At 37.2% G+C, this 17,454-nt stretch overlaps 1 pseudogene; it reads right to left on the bottom strand.

Moving 5' to 3' along the window:
- Positions 1 to 277: 277 nt before the first annotated feature.
- On the bottom strand, positions 278 to 17,212 carry LOC116106630 (annotated as a pseudogene).
- Positions 17,213 to 17,454: the final 242 nt, after the last annotated feature.

Raw genomic sequence — 17,454 nt, 5'->3', positions numbered from 1 at the left:
ATACTGCGAAGGGATTATATGATAAATGACTTTAGTTGTTAGCTCGGATCTAGTTCAATTGTTTTGAGTAGCATTTTACAATTATGGCATCTTTTGCTTATAGAGTATTTCCGAAATGTTATTTTAGATTGTTTTTAAGATTTTAATAAGGAAATTATGCCATGTATACAAATTTACATTCCACATTATTCTATATTTAGTATTTTGTTGTACTTGTACAATTGAAATATCTCAAAAGTTAAGATATATATTCTTGTATGTATAGTATTTATATCCGTGCTTTTGCATTAACGATGAGAATATAAACACTTAAAGGAAAATATAGTAAAGATCATAATCACTTGATCTCAAGAACCTTCAGAGCTGCAAAGATATTGTGGGCTTCATAATTTCCCTCCACATGGCAATGTTTGGGCTATCTTGTGGAACTGAATCTTCTGTTTTAGAACTCTCTTCACCATGAAGAAGTTTCTCACTGCTAAAGTCCATAGTGCCTCTTACAATTACAGTCTTTTGGAGGCCAGCCAGCAGTTTTTCATAGTCTGTGTCTCCTCTATCTCACACAAACACTACTGTTTTTGAAAGATCAATTCCCCACCTAATTGATAGATACCTGCACAGAACATGGTAGCAACACAAACGTATTAGAGATTTCAATTTTCACTTTACTACAACTGATTGATCTTGGTCTTATTTGATGATTCTGTACAATATTATGATATGCAATGAAAAGAAGTCAAACCTTAGAGCTTGTTTTCTTGATACAAATAGTGGTACCACGTTTAACCTTGATGCTGCATGTGTGTAGACAAGGTTGCATCGGAATCCTCTCATCTGCAGCCTTCGGCAAAGGTCATCTACTACTCTTCGAGTATGCCATTTGTATGTTAAATTCGTCCTTGGTTTTGTTACCAAAAATGCATCTGTCGAGGTATTACCTGCAATTTATATCAGTATTTTTGAACATTGTCATAAAAATCTTACATTGGCTCCTAGTTTTTTACTGCAAGACTAGCATCTGGAACTGCACGCATCCACGTTCTTTGCAATGTCATCAACCTGAGCTCCATGTTCTGCCCTTGCAAGCCTAATCACCATTGATCTCTCATTCTCACTAGGCCATTTGTATTCTATATGGGCTTCGTAGTCCAAATCAGCCACCGTATCTCTCCACAGGTAATATAGTTCACTTCCACTGTTGCATATTATAGCATCAAAATCTTCTATATTTACTGGGCAGCTTTTGATTGCTTCTTGTCTCCTGTAAACTCGAACTGGTTACCAATGTTAAGAATCGTACAGTAATACAACCAATTGCCCTGATACCATGTTAAGAATCTAAATCTGTTCTGATACTATGTTGAAAATCGGAGGAGTAAAACATAAAAATAAGGAACAACAATAACAACATAAAATAGGCACACGATATTTTACGTGGTTCGGCATAACTCGCCTACATCCAGAGATGAGAGAGTTTTTACCATAATAATATGAATACGATACAAGTGTTTCATCACACCATCAACCTAGTACCTTTACTTAGGCAGACATCTCGTTCCTATGGTGTTTAATACCCTTTGATAGTTACTCGATACACGTAGTACCCTTACATCAAAATCCCTTGTATCCTCACATTCTCTCTTTCTTTCCTTTCCTCTCTCATAACCTTGAATTGGTTCTAACTCACTTATTTATAGGTAAAATAAGACATTCTTATTCTACTAGGATTCATATTCCTATTCCTAATAGAACTCTTCTAATTTAAATTATTCTCCTATTTTAACTTAAATAAAGTCCTAAATCAATTCTTTTTTTCTAGTAAAACTCAAAGTAAAAGGAAAACAAATATTCTTCAATTACAAATTCCTAAACTAGAAATTTGCTTAAAACTTAAATTCCTTTTCTTCTTGTTTGCTTTTCTTCTTACTTGCCTTTCCTTCTTGATTGCCTTTTCTTCATGAATTACCAAAAAGTGTTCACATTCCAACACTCCTCCTTGAACCTTTTTGGTAATTCATCTTCTCAGCTTGTTCTTCATTCTCTTACTCCTCTTTTCTTCTACAACTTTAGCCTTCCACCCTTAGTGTTGGCTTTTTCTTCTTCAGCCTACCATCCTTAGTGTTGGCTTCTTCTCTCCAACCCATGTTAGAGTCTCTCCTTTTCTTCCTCAGGTTCATCTTCTCAAGAACCTCCTTCCTGCCCAATGTGAGAATTTTGGAGTTGACCACCCTACCTACCTTCTTCTGCTTCGGGCGCTCGACGTGACACTCTTTCCTACCCAAATTCGATGACACCTTTGTCATCATGGTCATCCTGTCGACCTCTCCCTTGAGGTGCTTGGCATGAGTCGGGACGAGGATAGTTTGGCTTTGATAGGCCCCAAGTTTCACCTCCACCTTTGGTTGGAGTCTCGATGGCTTTCTCTCGTCAATCCTATCGCTGACATTCTTGTAGACCATCACCCTGCAATTTTTGCTTCATCTTCCTTAGGCCTCTTCTCCCGTAGGTCCCTTAAGAAAATAAGCTCTGATACCATGTTAAAATTGGAGGAGTAAAACATAAAAATAAGAAACAACAATAACAACATAAAATAGGCACACGATATTTTACGTGGTTCGGCATAACTCGCCTACATCCACGAATGAGAGGGTTTTCACTATAATAATAAGAATACGATACAAATGTTTCATCACACCATCAACCTAGTACCTTTACTTAGGCAGACATCCTGTTCCTATAGTGTTTAATATCCTTTGATATTTACTCGATACACGTAGTACCCTTGCATCAAAATCTCTTGTATCCTCACATTTTCTCTTTCTTTACTTTCCTCTCTCATAACCTTGAATTGGTTCTAACTCACTTATTTATAGGTAAAATAAAACATTCTTATTCTACTAGGATTCATATTCCTATTCCTAATAGAACTCTTCTAATTTAAATTATTCTCCTATTTTAACTTAAATAAAGTCTTAAACCAATTCTTCTTTTCTAGTAAAACTCAAAGTAAAAGGAAAACAAAAAATAATAAAATTACAAATTCCTAAACTAGAAATTTGCCTAAAACTTAAATTCCTTTTCTTCTTGTTTGCCTTTTCTTCTTACTTGCCTTTCCTTCTTGATTGCCTTTTCTTCTTACTTGCCTTTCCTTCTTGATTGCCTTTTCTTCATCAATTAACAAAAAGTGTTCATATTCCAACAACCAATATGAAGCCTACTTTTGCCAAGCCTATACTTAATCCTGCTGCTTTCATCACATTCTGGATTGCTTTTTGTAACTTCTCTGTGATATTGCCGTTGCTGTCATAGCAATCGACATCTATTACAAATATCATCTGCCTTCTACTAGGAGTGTGAGTGACATTTGGCCCTGCCATTTAAGGAAGCCTTCTGGGTGTTGGTTTTAATGAGTTTTTTCTGTCGTGTTGCTGCATCAAGCTCCCCATTAAGCTTGAAGTCTCCTTCTATGGAGAACTTTAAAGAAAGATCTTCCACATCCTTTAGAGTCACTCATTGGTTCTTCAAGAACTTTCATGATCTCAAGACATGTGGTGGGGTGACGGTTCTTGCACTATTCTACATGTGAGAGGTAGTTACGATAGTGTTCTATCCATGAAAAGTGGTGGATATTCTTGAGTCTATTTTTTAGACAATCAGACCACATGTTTTTGTCAGCACTAGCTTTAGGAGGACATCTGCTATGGCTTTTTGATCATGCAGGTCAATTAGGAGACCATTGTTAAGCACTTGGTAAAACAGAGTCCTCTGTTACTATCAGTCTGAGTCATAAGGTGATACTATCATTAATTCATTAGGTGGCCAAAATTTCCTATCAAAGCTATTTCTGTCATAATTTCATAGTTTGGAGTCTTATACAATGAGGTATTTTTTTTTATTCTGCATAATTTTAGTCTAGGCATGCATTTCTTCCACCACAACTTTTTATGAAGGATGAGAAATTTGGAACCTTCACAATGTCCATAGGTCCCCCGTTCTCTATGGCAACAATAGGAAAACCATAGGCAGCTGCCTGCAAGATATAAGTGAAATATATCAAGATTTTTTTTGATATATTTAGGCTTAAATGTTTATAATGCTTCAGAATTTTTTCTCGTCTATCAAGTGCTCCTTTTATAAGATTCAGAATGTTACTAAGAATTGAAGGATTCAGTCAATACAACATTTTAGAATGGAACATAGAGATACCTCGATGAGTGTGAGACCGAACGGTTCCACAAGAGCTGGATTGATGAAATCTCCCTTCAAGAGACAAAGCCGTCATAGAAGTACTGTTAGCAAATTTATCATTGCAAGGAAGAGGAAAGAGTTAAAGTATGTCAACTTCCAGACATTAATCTAAGCTAATATGTTTTGAAAATATGGAGTTGCATAGATTGATTCGGCAATACAAACATAACGAGCCTAAAGTACGCTGTTGATGAGTGTTTTCTTATATATTTGATCATCATTTCTTAAGTACCAAAGGTAGTTGTAGGTGTCCTTTTGATGCAATGACTAGTAAAATTCTAACCAACCAGGCAACACGGATTTCGTGTTTTTGTAGAGCATTGGATAAAATGATGAACAATTAACCTTTGTTTTCGCAGCGAAACGATAAATTTCAAGAACTTCGGATTGCTTATGATGCTTTGGATAAGCCATATGATCGTACTAGTCGTACTTGTTGATGATCTTTAGAACAGTGGTAAGAACAGCTGAACTGCTATTAGACATCTCTTCAATATCATCTCTAGTTCCTTGTATTAGTGTCGGCAATATTAATCCCTCAGTAAATTAGCTTGAAGTTTACCAATTCTGTCAGAGCCCTATTTATATGATAAGTCATTGAAGTGAAACACAATTTTTACCATGTTGGCTAGCTCTTGGAGGGGCCGGCACTCCCCAGAAGCCTTGAGCAATGTGGTGACATTTGTCTTAGGATCAGGACGAGACAGTGCAAGTATAGTTGGCTTGTGAGGATTTGTGAAAAATCTCATTATCTGCAAAGGAAAATCATATTAAACAAATAAATGGTATTAAAACACATCTACGAATCGGAATCACTTCGATGCATCAAGTTTAGTAATGAAGATTCAAGTTTGAGAAGAGAGAATGATTGACCTTGGACCATATTAGAGGTAGATGCCTTCTGTTATTTCTATCAGAGGTAAGCAATGATTTGAGATTAGCATCACCTTCCAATGAATCTTGTGATCTTACATAGCTGAAGTCCATCCCTGGTGGTATAACCTGATGCAACAAAAGTGATCAGCAAAGGAATTACGAGCAAAGTGCGGATCAAGGTCATTCTCCATACATAAAAAAATTTAGGACATTCTTATGTTAGTTAAGTTGGAGGTTAAACATACCACCATCCTTGTCTGGTGCTAGTCACCACCATTTCAGTAGCATCCAGCCCCATCTCTTTAGCTTCAATCCTCTTCATTATCTTGTGTGTTGCATTTATGTCCTCATGCAGCCTCCCTCGCTCAAGCAATTGTTCAAACTTGTTATGCCCCAATGAGTGCCCTGTCAGCACCATTGGCATGTTCAAGGCGCTAGAGACGTGAGCTACCACCTTTCCTGGATCAGTGTAGTGGCCATGGATCACATGGGGCCATGTTGGCTTTCCTCCATTCACTTGTTCACCTAGAGCCCTTGCCATGTTAACAATGTGGTTTATTGCACCATCAAAAAATTCAGGTATGTGTTGCCAAAGTGACCCTTTTGCCATATACCTATAACACAAACATTAAAGCAATTCTTCCAAAAATATTCAAAGTAAAAGCTTGGATCAGGCCAAGATTATTACTTATTGCGAGCACCACAGGGGATGCGAATGATATAGGCTCCGCAACTGCCACTATCGTCAACAAGGCAAGACAACATCTCAATGGTAAGGCAATTTGCCTTGTCAAGAGATCCACACGATGATCTCCTTTAGTGTTGGCCAAGGCTCTTGCAAGTTCAACGGCATAGGAAAAATGTATCCAAGAATTAGACTAGAAATGTAGCATGACCTTGTACCAGCTCAGTCAGGTTACCGTGCCAGTACAATCTAAATGTTCAAAATTTTAAAAATATAAATAGACATTATGAAAATTAAAGAGATTAATGGTATTACGGTATTACCCAAAAATAATAAATAAAGAAAATGCGAAATTGTGAATAAATACTTGACCACCATTATTAGAATCTCTTCTAACCTTCATATTTTCTTCTCGTACCAACCCAAGCATACTACAAACAAAAAATTAAACATAATATAAATTTCTTAATAGTAATTCTCACCATAAGAAACTCTTTATTAATTCTCTCTATTTTAGGTTGTTGTACAACATAGAGGTAATGTTACTCTCATATGAAACTTTAGATTATGATTGGAAGGCATTCAATATGGCCCAGATGAATAGCAATGTTACTCGAACATATCCCCTTCTCCCAAATTAATGTTATATAAATATTGCTCATTTCTCTTTTAAGTTCAGCACTTAGAAACATTGAGCTTAGATGAGAAATGTGAACATATCTTATCAAGGCAATGTAGAGGTTCTTTTCCCAAAGTAATGTTATATAAATATTGCTCATTTCTCTTTCGCACTTGAGACATCTCTTTGCTGGCCTTTGTGTATCCTCCCAAGCAATCTACAAACATAAATATAATTTGTATGTATATATGATAATCTAATGTTCAATGTTGATAATAAAATGATAGATTTGCAACATTGAAAGATAAACTTATAACGTAGTGATATAATTTTGCAATGTGATTTATTGCCATATGCAAATTATGAATCGGCAAAGTTAGCATAGTATGTAATTTATTTATTTTGGGTTCAATTTATCAATCTGAATCTCAATATTTGGCTGATTGTGATCAAGATTCAAGAGTGAACCTTGTATCTATGGGTCGGTAAGTGGGGAAAGAAGCACTTGTTTATTTGAGCCCATTATTGAATGTGTACTCAGGAATCTTACTTATGGGCATAGTGTACTGAGCTAAAAATTGGTCTAGGTTTTGAGAAAATTTGTTAAAATTGGACTGGACATGCTGGTATCAAAACCCAAGCATGGTTAAGGTGCATGATGTTTTCCATGTTTCGATGCTGCGGAAGTATGTAAGCGATCCCTCCCATATACTGAGTATACAGGATGTTGACTTAAAAGAAAACCTTGAGTATGAGGAATGTCTAGTACAGATCTTAGACCAAAGGATTAAAGAGCTTCGAAATAAGAGTATTCCATTACTGAAGGTCCTTTGGAGGAATCACAAGGTAGAAGAGGCCACATGGGAGGTAGAGCAAGATATGCAAAATCGTTACCCGGAGTTGTTCGTGTGAATTTCAGGGACGAAATTCTTTTAAGCAGGGGAGAATTGTAACGCCCCACTTGAGGTACATAGCTAATTTATGTTGCATTGTTTGAATAATGTTTATTGTTTTGCTCTCAATTGAGTTTGTATGTTGTTATTTTTGGTTGGTTGGCCCTTGGTTGGAATTATGTGTTGGTTTGGTTGAGTGTTTACCCTGAATTTGGTGACGTCTTGCAGAATTTTGGAAGTGCAGACTTCGCCGCGACGAAGAAGGATTGTCGCCGCGGCGACGTAGCCCTTGTATTTCTTCGCTGGGGCGAAGAAAGAAGCTTCGCCGCAGCGAAGAGCCGGCTAAAAAATTGGGTGAAGTTTCTAGAGAATTTTCCATAGGGGCAAAGTGACCATTCTACCCCTAATTAGCAGGAAAAGTGGGGAGTGAAATGCAAGAAAATTTCATGGAGATGTGTTAGAGTTGGGGGTGTGAGTGCAAGGAATTAAAGGACAAAATTGGAATTTTCAAGATAGAGCAAGGGCAAAATGGGAATGCATGTGTAAATTATGAGCTAAAAGGGATTAAGCTGGGTAAACCCTTCATTCATTCTTCTTCCACCGCCATACCCTTTCACCATTTCTCTCAACTTTTCACTTAATCTTTTAAGGTTTTAAGAGGGCTTTTTGAGTAGTTTTGCTAGAGAATTAATCTAAAGCATCCTAAGGTAAGGATTCTTGCTTTAGATGTGAAATTTATCTATAGATGTGTTGAAGTCTTATAGTATGTTGTTTGAAGTTGTAGAGAAAAGACCATCTACCAAAGGAAAAGAGAAGTGCTAGTGGAATCACTCCACCACAAGATAAGTAAATCAAAGAAATATATGAGTAGAGATTTTCTTTATGCATGTATGTATTATGCTTGTTGAGAATTGAGATGAGATGAGTAGATAATTGATGATTGGTTGGATATATGTAAATGATGAAAAGTATTTTGATGTGTGAAGAGAAAGTGAAGTTGAGTTGAAGTTGGAGAGGTTTGTGTAAACCTTTTTGAGAGTGTTTTCCTTGACATGAATTATGGCTATATGAAGGAGTTTTCTCCCATTTTGGATAGTTAAAGAAAAGAGTAGAGTTACAGATAAAGTAGAGTTTTCGCATGCACATGAGTTGTTTGATGAAATGCTTAACAGAAGCATCAGTGAGAATAGAGAACCTTAATTATTGCAACATTGGCATTTCATGAGTGCATTAATGAGCATGAGCATAACAAATGCATTAGTTGTGCCTTTGAGAAGTAGCTTGAGAAAGAGTAGAGAATTTTGAGTATAAGCTACTTTAAAAGTAAAGAGATAGAGATAATGAGCACTAGAGCACAAAAAAAGAGTAGTGCTAAAGAAGAGAAAAGAGTAGATTGTACGATGGGAAACCCGTGAGTGAGGAGTAGAAGTCATGAAGAGTGGAACACTAGGGTCCAGTCGTGCCTCCTATAAGACAAGGTCGTGACAGTCACGAAGAGTGGAACAAGAGGTTTCGACCGTGCCTCCAGTAAGATGGGGCCGTGACATTCAAGAGAGAGAGAGAGAATATGTACTCACGTGGCCAAGGGTTTCGAATCCATGCATAACCGAGTCTGATCGACAGAGAATGAGTAAAAGTTACGAAGAGTGGGATAAGTTCCTGGTCGTGCCTCCTATAAGATGGGGCTATGACATCCGATGAGAGAGTAGTAGAAAAGAAATGTGAGAAGAGAAACAAACAGAAAAATGAAAGAGTAATGTAAGGAAAGAATTAAGAGAAAGAGTTATTGGGATAGGCGAGTAGAGGATTTACTTATTGAGCCTTTTTGTGCTCACCCCGTTGTTTTCTGTGTGTCTTACAGGATCTAGGTGAGGACGTGGTCGAATGGACTTCGGCAAGTGATGAGTAATAGCTACACTGTCCACCACATTTTTGATGACTTTTGTATAGCATATTGTACTTGGTATAAAGAATGTATATATTTAATAAAAGAAAAATTTAGGCCCAAATACTTTTGCTAATGTACATGGATTTTATTATATGTATTTCTATAAGTATTTTAGTATAAAGCAGTTGTTACACGAGGGACTGGTCGAGTTAAGGGAGGAGAATACGCGGCTTAAGCAGGAACTAGAGGCCGCTTGAGCAGACAGAGACTTGTCCATCGTTCAGACAAGCCAACATTTGTCTGAGAGGGATACTGCCCTTTGCACGGTGGACTTTCAGAAGGCCGAGCTGGACAAGCGCAGTGAGAAGGTAAAGGAGCTCCCGAGGACCATGGCCAGACTTACCAAGGAGGCTAGCAAGAAAGACCAGGCGCTGCAAACGACATCTGAGAGGGCCTTACGAACAGAGCGGGAAAGGGACGAGCTATGGGAGACTACTGAGAAGCAACGATGGGCACTTGAGGTCGAGCTCCAATATTAAGGGTAGGATTTGTCTTTGTATGCCACTCTTTGTATGCATCTTTGTAAGGCTAACATAAAGGTGTATTTAGAATTTATAATGTTGGTTTTAATAATTTTTAGGAAGACTGATAATGTGGATTTCAAATTCATTATTGAAATCTCAATTTTAATTTTGAATTCATAAATTTAATTTAAATTTCTATTTCTATTATTGTTCTTGTTCTATTTATTATTCAGATTCTAATTCTAATTCCAATTCCAATTCCTATTCCAATTCTTATTTTATTTTATATTCATATTTTAATTCTCATTCTTATTTCAATTTTAATTCCTTTTTCGATTCTCATTTTTATTCCAATTCCTACTCTTATGCAGATTTATATTCTCATTTTCATTGACATCACTGATCCTATTCCCATATCCCCTTTTTTCCTATTCTACTCTCCTTCCCAGATTTTATTCATATTCCAGTTTTTATTGTTGTTTCTATTTCTATTCCGATTTGTAATTGTATATCAGTTTCTATTTCTATTTTCATTTCTATTATTGTTCTTATTTTATTCCTATTTCCATTTTTATTTTTATTCTATCTTAGTCTCTATTCGTATTCCAAAACTTATTTTTATTCCGATATCTATTTCTCTTCCCTTTGTTATTTCTGTTCGAGTTTCCATTTCTACTCTCATTCCAGTTCCCTTCCTATACTTATTCCTGTTTCTATTGCTATTCTTAGTTCTTATTCTTATCCCAAATTCTATTTGTATTCGTATTCCAATTTCTATTGCTATTGCTATTTTTCAATTTCAATTTAAAAAAGCAACCGTTAGTAGTGTTCTTAATTATATTTTAACCTAAACACGTGATTTATACATTTTATGGGTCTTTGTTAAATCAAATTCAAAGGATTACTGTATTTTTGTTCAAAATCAAAACGGTAACAATCATTTCCATGAAATCATCTTAACAAATAATTNGAAGCATCCGGTATGCCTACTGTGCAATATAGTTGCCCAAATTATATTGCTTCCGTAGGGAACCCTTTTCGATAATTCATTTACCGATTAAATGAATCATTTGGACAATTCATATACATACTTTATTTTAAATGCATGATTGAGTAAAGGAAGCAATTTACATATATGAATTGAAGAACTCTTTCTTCTATTATTTATGATATATATATAGATACAAGACAAAATGCTCTGAAACCGACAATACGAATGGTTTCTAGGGCATACACTAATATACACTAACACGTGACATTCGATGAGAGAGTAGTAGAAAATAAATGTGAGAAGAGAAACAAACATAAAAATGAAAGAGTAATGTAAGAAAAGAATTAAGAGAAAGAGTTATGGGGATAGGCGACTAGAGGATTTACTTATTGAGCCTTTTTGTGCTCACCCTGTTATTTTCTGTGTATCTTATAGGATCTAGGTGAGGACGCGGTCGGATGGACGTCGGCAAGCGAGGAGTAATAGCTACACTGTCCACCACATTTTTTTATGACTTTTGTATAGCATACTGTACTTGGTATAAAGAATGTATATATATTTAATAAAAGAAAAATTTGGGCCCAACTACTTTTGCTAATGTACATGGATTTTATTATATGTATTTCTATAAGTATTTTAGTATAAAACAGTTGTTACACGAGGGACTGGTCGAGTTGAGGGAGGAGAATGTGTGGCTTAAGCAGGAACGAGAGGCCGCTTGAGCAGACAAAGACTCGTCCATCGTTCAGACAAGCCAGCATTTGTCTGAGAGGGATTTTGCATGTTGCACGGTAGACTTTCAGAAGGCCGACCTGGACAAGCACAGTGAGAAGGTAAATGAGCTCTGAAGGACCGTGGCCAGACTCACCAAGGAGGCTAGCGAGAAAGACCAGGCGCTGCAAACGACCTCTGAGAGGGCCTTACAAGCAGAGCGGGAAAGGGACGAGCTATGGGAGACTACTGAGAAGCAGCGATGGGCACTTGAGGCCGAGCTTCAATATTAAGGATAGGATTTATCTTTGTATGCCACTCTTTGTATGCATCTTTGTAAGGCTAGCATTTCTCATCATTTAAACATTTTTAGAATTAAGATTAGTAAAGATAACTATACTTNGTTCTCTGTGGCAACAATAGGAAGACCATAGGCAGGTACCTACAAGATACAAGTGGAATATATCAAGATTTTTTTTTTGATATATTTAGGCTTAAATGTTTATAATGCTTCAGAATTTTTTCTCGTCTATCAAGTGCTCCTTTTATAAGATTCAGAGTGTTACTAAGAATTGAAGGATTCAGTCAATACAACATTTTAGAATGGAACACAGAGATACCTCGATGAGTGTAAGACTGAACAGTTCCATAAGAGCTGGATTAATGAAATCTCCTTTCAAGAGACAAAGCCATCATAGAAGTACTGTTAGCAAATTTATCATTGCAAGGAAGAGGAAAGAGTTAAAGTATGTCAACTTCTAGACATTAATCTAAGCTAATATGTTCTGAAAATATGGAGTTGCATAGATTGATCCGGCAATACAAGCATAACAAGCCTAAAGTACGCCGTTGATGAGTGTTATATATTTGATCATCATTTCTTAAGTACCAAAAGTAGTCGTAGGTGTCCACTGCTATTAGACATCTCTTCAATGTCATCTTTGTTTCCTAGTATTAGTGTCGGCAATATTAATCCCTCAAAAAATTAGCTTGAAGTTTACCAATTCTGTCAAAGCCCTATTTATACGATAAGTCATTGAAGTGAAACACAATTTTTACCATGTTGGCTGGCTCTTGGAGGGGCCGGCACTCCCCAGAAGCCTTGAGCAATGTGTTGACATTTGTCTTAGGGTCAGGACGAGACAGTGCAAGTATAGTTGGCTTGTGAGGATTTGTGAAAAATCTCATTATCTGCAAAGGAAAATCATATTAAACAAATAGATGGTATTAAAACACATCTACGAATCGGAATCACTTCGATACATCAAGTTTAGTAATGAAGATTCAAGTTTGAGAAGAGAGAATGTTTGACCTTGGACCATATTGGAGGTAGATGCCTTCTGTTATTTCTATCAGAGGTAAGCAATAATTTGAGATTAGCATCACCTTCCAATGAATCTTGTGTTCTTACATAGTTGAAGTCCATCCCTGGTGGTATAACCTGATGCAACAAAAGTGATCAGTGCGGGAATTACGAGCAAAGTGCGGATCAAGGTCATTCTTCATACATTAAAAATTTCAGGACATTCTTATATTAGTTAAGTTTGAGGTTAAACATACCACCATCCTTGTCTGGTGCTAGTCACCACCATTTCAATAGCATCCAGCCTCATCTCTTCAGCGTCAATCCTCTTCATTATCTTGTGTGTTGCATTTATGTCCTCGAGCAGCCTCCCTCGCTCAAGCAATTGTTCGAACTTGTTCTGCCCCAATGAGTGCCCGGTCAGCACCATTGGCACGTTCAAGGTGCTAGAGACGTGAGCTACCACCTCTCTTGGATCGGTGTAATGGCCATGGATCACATGGGGCCATGTTGGCTTTCCTCCATTCACTTGTTCACCTAGAGCCCTTGCCATGTTAACAATGTGGTTTATTGCACCATCAACAAATTTAGGTATGTGTTGCCAAAGTGACACTTTTGATATATACCTGTAACACAAACATTAAAGCAATTCTTCCGAAAATATTCAAAGTAAAAGCTTGGATCAGGCCAAGATTATTACTTATTGCGAGCACCACAGGGGATGCGGATGATATAGGCTCCGCAACTGCCATTATCTTCGACGGGGCAAGACAACGTCTCAATGGTGAGGCAATTTGCCTTGTCAAGAGATCCACACGATGATCTCTTTTAGTGTTGGCCAAGGCTCTTGCAAGTTCAATGACATGGGAAAAATGTATCCAAGAATTAGACTAGAAATGTAGTGTGACCTTGTACCAGCTCAGTCAGGTTACCGTGCCAGTACAATCTAAATGTTCAAAATTTTAAAAATATAAATACACATTATGAAAATTAAAGAGATTAATGGTATTACAGTATTACCCAAAAATAATAAATAAAGAAAATGTGAAATTGTGAATTTATACCTGACCACCAGTATTAGAATCTCTTCTGAGCTTCATATTTTCTTCTCGCACCAACCCAAGCATACTACAAACAAAAAATTAAACATAATATAAATTTCTTAATAGTAATTCTCACCATAAGAAACTCTTTATTAATTCTCTCTATTTTAGGTTGTTGTACAACATAGAGGTAATGTTACTCTCATATGAAACTTTAGATTATGACTGGCAGGCATTCAATATGGCCCAGATGAAGAGTAATGTTACTCGAACATATCCCCTTCTCCCAAATTAATGTTATATAAATATTGCTCATTTCTCTTTTAAGTTCAGCACCTTAGAAACATTGAGCTTAGATGAGAAATGTGAACATATCTTATCAAGGCAATGTAGAGGTTCTTTTCCCAAAGTAATGTTATATAAATATTGCTCATTTCTCTTTCGCGCTCGAGACGTCTCTTTGCTAGCCTTTGTGTATCCTCCCAAGCAATCTACAAACATAAATATAATTTGTATGTATATATGATAATCCACTGTTCGATGTCGATAATAAAATGACAGATTTGCAACATTGAAAGATAAACTTATAACGTAGTGATATAATTTTGCAATGTGATTTATTGCCATATGCAAATTATGAATCGACATAGTTAGCATAGTATGTAATTTATTTATTTTGGGTTCAATTTATCAATCTGAATCTCAATGTTGGCTGATTGTGATCAAGATTCGAGAGTAAACCTTGTATCTATGGGTCGGTAAGTGGGTAAAGAAGTACTTGTTTATTTGAGCCCATATTGAATGTGTACTCAGGAATCTTATGTATGGACTTAGTGTACTGGGCTAAAAATTGGTCTAGGGTTTGAGAAAATTTGTTAAAATTGGGCATTCCTCATAATCTATAATATAATATAAAATAATTTAGCTGGAATTTTAATATATATATATTTTTTATACCTAAAAGTAAGGGTTTAAAGAAGTTGTTACTCCAATATTGTTTAATAGAACAAATATCATAACTAAATGGGTTTATAACAAAAATCCCCCCCAGGTATAATCAAATAGAAAAATCTCCTTTAGTTGTAATAATAACAAAAATCCATTTGGTTAAGTTTTTTGAGTTGAATGAATGGTAGAGTAGTAATTTCATAAATATTAATTAACTCCTCATGCTGTAAATCCCTCGCGAAATCCACTAACTAAAACCCATTTAATTATTAAAGTAATTTCATAATAACTCCTTTAAAAAAGGTTACTAGCTATTATTATGATTTAAGGTACCCTTTTCAACCAAATTCAAAACGATATTGGATGTCAATTAATTAAAAAAAAAAAAAAGATAGATAAATGTTGATGCTTGATTTTGACACAAACTAAACGCACGTGTGAAATGCTGAGTTTGCTCAGAAGACACACGTGAATGGGGGTACAGAAATGAGTAAAAGATGGAGAAATGATGTTTTAAAGTGGTTCGGATGCTTAAACAAATGATTCCTACGTTCACTGATATTGTATTAATATGAGGGGTTAGGTCGCGTTCAACGAGCTGACTTACAAGTGATTACAAGAGAGAGAGAGAGAAAGAAGAGTATATGTGATATTTTAGAGAGAAATTAGCTAATTTGGAGTAAAAATGAGCCAATCCCACAAACGAGAGAGGAGCTCTCTATTTATAGTGGGATGAATTGGGGTAATGATTACTGAATCTGGGAGTGGGTCAGGTTGTCATGAATATCCTTCCTTGTGTCTCGTTGTTCACCTGCTCAAGTGATTCACGTTATGTGTTTAGGGATCAGAGACGTGGAGCGCCTCTAGCCTCTCGTTTTCCTGGCACGCACCCATTGAACTAGCAGGAGCATGCTGCTCACGTTAGCATGCGACATGGTTGCGTCTGAATGATTGCAGAACCTACCTAAACTCTTCCCACTTGTGCTAACAAGGCGTCGCGTCAGCCCTACTTTTCCAGGCATAACAGAAGTCCCCTAGTTTTTAAGATTTGAGAAAACTACATAATTATGCCTCGATTTGATGCGTTTGAAGAGATGCTGGTCGATTCGACCTGGTTGTGAAAGGGGGCGAGAGAACATTTCTTTGTGGGTGACTTGGGATGATTTTTACCTTTTGGGTCAGCGACTTATCTTTAGGTACCCAGTGCCATAATAATGTTCCTGACCTGGACTGAATTTCATGACCTGATCACACTTAAACTTTTATTGAGGGTGAAGAGTCAGGTCACTCCGTGACTGATGCTTATCAAGGTCAAAACGTCATGTCGCCTCATTATTGTCATGAGATGAACTTGACTAACCATGTCGCTTCGCGATTGACGGGATGAGCTTGAAACGTCACGTCACTTCATGACTGACATAAGGTGAAGAGTGTTTTATGTAACGACTTCCTCAGATGTTATTCGTTGCATTTTTTTAGCTGGTGCAATGATGGAACACCTTTTGTTCTGACAGACGTGTCTTTTGCACAGTAAGTGCCAACCATGCGCATTAAATGCGAGCCATGTTTTAATGACATTCCTTATCAAAGCATTAAATGCGAATGTGGGTGCATTAAATGTGGTAGAGGGAAACGAGCCGTTGCTTGAGTGTTTCAATGGAAGGGAATGACGATCTGGTTTCTCGAGGCGTGATGGTAACTCTTCCTTGTTGATTCTCGACACATGGTCGCGATCAATGATCAAATGTGTTTTTCCTCCCAAACATCGTTTGACTTCGCAAAACCAAAGCGCCACTTCCCTCACTATAAAACCCCAAGCTCTCTTTAGGAAAAGTCACAATATTTTCATTTTCAGAGAGAGCGAGAAGCTTTTGTGAGCCTTGGTTCTTTGCCTTCTAGACTAGTGTTCGCTTGACATTCAGAGTAGAAGGATTAGTCTTCATATCTCAAGAGGTAGGGATGGTTCATTCCTGCCACTTTTGTTATTTTTTGTTCTCAATGGTTGTCATGCGATAACAGTCTGCCAAGAAATGATCGGAGATGAAATACTCTCCTTTGGGTCAGAGCCATGGTGGCTCTTAAATATTCTTTTAGGGTTTTACTAGGGTTCAAGGGAGGAAATATTTACTTTTTCCTCCACATCATCGTACGAAACAGTGTACGAAGACTGAGTGATTCTCTGTATGTTGCTTTTCTTTTCAGACCGTAGAAGAATGGATTCCCCTACGACCAGAGCTGAGGAAGGGGCCAGCTCGCCCCCGCAAGATGCCCCTACGGGTCCCCCTCAAGAGATTCTATCAGTAATTACTACCGAGGAGCTTCAAAGGGTGGTAGACCAATATGCTCTCAACGTGGAGGTCTTTCGAGATAGGACACACACAGCACGGAGTCCGCCATGAGGGATGGTTGCGATCTCTGAGAACATCTTCAAGAGTGGCAGGTTGATCCCTTTCCACCCTTTTGTCAGGTCGGTCCTTGATCATTTCGTGATCACACCATTGCAGCTCACGCGAATGCATACGTGATAGCCGTGGTCATGTACATCGCGTGTGGCAGAAAATGGATTGGGCAAGCTAACCGCGCTAGAGCTCGGTTGCTCGTACATTCTAAAAAAGAGCAAGGACAAGGATTCCTATTACCTTTCCAGGCAAACTACCATTGAAGCAGGAATACATAGTTACCCAAGCAACATAGAGGCATATGAGACGAAGTTATTTTTCTTTCG

Source organism: Pistacia vera, unplaced genomic scaffold, assembly GCF_008641045.1.
Source record: "Pistacia vera cultivar Batoury unplaced genomic scaffold, PisVer_v2 Contig52, whole genome shotgun sequence".
In the NCBI taxonomy this organism is placed as follows: domain Eukaryota; kingdom Viridiplantae; phylum Streptophyta; class Magnoliopsida; order Sapindales; family Anacardiaceae; genus Pistacia; species Pistacia vera.
The sequence above is the reverse complement of the archived record's forward strand: the minus strand, read 5'-3'. Positions and strand labels throughout refer to the sequence as shown.